Consider the following 1,544-nt stretch of genomic DNA (forward strand, 5'->3'; position numbering starts at 1 on the left):
GCTCCTTGGACGCTTATGCTTGTTTTTTGCATGGCTTTTTCCAGTTGGCAGGCACAATTCTCTTCTGAGTAATAAAGACAACATGCTCCCCACTGAACTTTTTCTCCAGTTCTCCTACTAGCCGGACTTGCATTTTCTGGAAGCGTTTCAGCTGAGGAACTGGAACAAAGGTTATGACAGCTTTCCAACCACCACCAACTTCAGTTTCCTTGGCATCCACGATGTGCAGCTTTCTCTGCTGAGCCTTGAGGTCCAAGTTCATCTCCAGCTCCAGAAGCACCTGGGGTGTGCTGGGCTTGAACTCGTCTGGCTCCTCTCCTTTGGGCTCCATGGTCTTGGCTCTCAAGCTGTACCTGTCTTCTCCTTGCTGAGCCCCGGCTGAGGAATAGCAAAGTTCTGCTTCTAAAACAGGGCTGAGTCATCAAACTTTCTGCAACAATGAAGATTTTCTATATCTGTGTCCTCCAATATGGTAGCCACTAGCTACATGTGGCTATGGAATACTTAATATGTGGTTAGTGCAACTAAGGGATTGGATTTTTTGCTTTATTCAATTTTAGTTAATTTAAATTTAAAATTAAATGGCCATGTGTGGCCAGGGCTAACCATATTGGATGGCACAGCCCTAAAAAGAAATTATGATGTGCCCCTGAGAGACATAAAATACTCTAAATCCCTTTGATCAAGAGCTAGTCAGAAACAGTGAAGAAGATTAAGATGGAAATGGAAGAAATCCTTCTCATAGGTTATAAAGCACCGATTGGGTCAGTGTTTATTTTATCCCAAATAAATATTATAAAAACATCTTTATTCCAAAGCACTATTGGGTGATTTCCATCTTCCAGGTGATTTTAATAGCTGCTGTTGTTGTTTGGGGGGCAGGAAGGAAGCTGTTCCTGAAACAGATAATAAATTTTTACCCCATTTTTTAAAAGTTCACCTCAAAAGAATGATCTGAGTATTGCCATCCCATTAATTATATAAGAATACTTTATTGCATGGTTAATTCTGAATTTTTAAGTTGTTTTTTATTATGAGCCCCAAAGGAAACAGGAAAATGCACAAAAGTCTGCCAAATGCTGAAAATAAATTCTGATCAGTTTTCCAGGGATGTTCAGTGTTAGCAACTCCACCTGGCGGGGAGGGGGGGCGTGTCTTAGCCAGCAACACAGGTGTAGCAGTCAGGATCATGGTCACCGTCATCCAGATAATTCCCCTGGAGGTGGCGGCTGCTGAGGACTCAGTGAGGGAGGGAGTTGGTGCTTCTGTTTTCCTTCCAAGGAAGTGGGAGTAGGTCTTGTTTCCTTGCATTAGTGACTCAGAACTGGGAGAAATGAAGGCTGCCATGTAGCCAGTTAGCTAAGTTTTCCTGATCTTGCCTCTCTGAGACCTCTCCTGTCCTCCGGGCATCTGTGATGCAGAAGGTTTTCCAGACCCTGTAAATGGAGATCTTCCCTAGCAGGGGACAGAGTAAATGACTTAATAGGCCTATCACATCTTAATTTTTTTTTATGATTTTATATCCTGGGGTAACGGTGGGGAAG

The 1,544-nt window shown here is 42.9% G+C and overlaps 1 pseudogene; it reads right to left on the reverse strand.

Moving 5' to 3' along the window:
• The window catches only part of LOC103588937, a 2,487-nt pseudogene extending 1,284 nt beyond the window's left edge, over window positions 1-1,203 (reverse strand).
• Between the last annotated feature and the right edge of the window lie 341 nt (window positions 1,204-1,544).

The sequence above is a fragment of the Galeopterus variegatus genome, unplaced genomic scaffold, assembly GCF_000696425.1.
Source record: "Galeopterus variegatus unplaced genomic scaffold, G_variegatus-3.0.2 Scaffold629, whole genome shotgun sequence".
Classification (NCBI taxonomy): domain Eukaryota; kingdom Metazoa; phylum Chordata; class Mammalia; order Dermoptera; family Cynocephalidae; genus Galeopterus; species Galeopterus variegatus.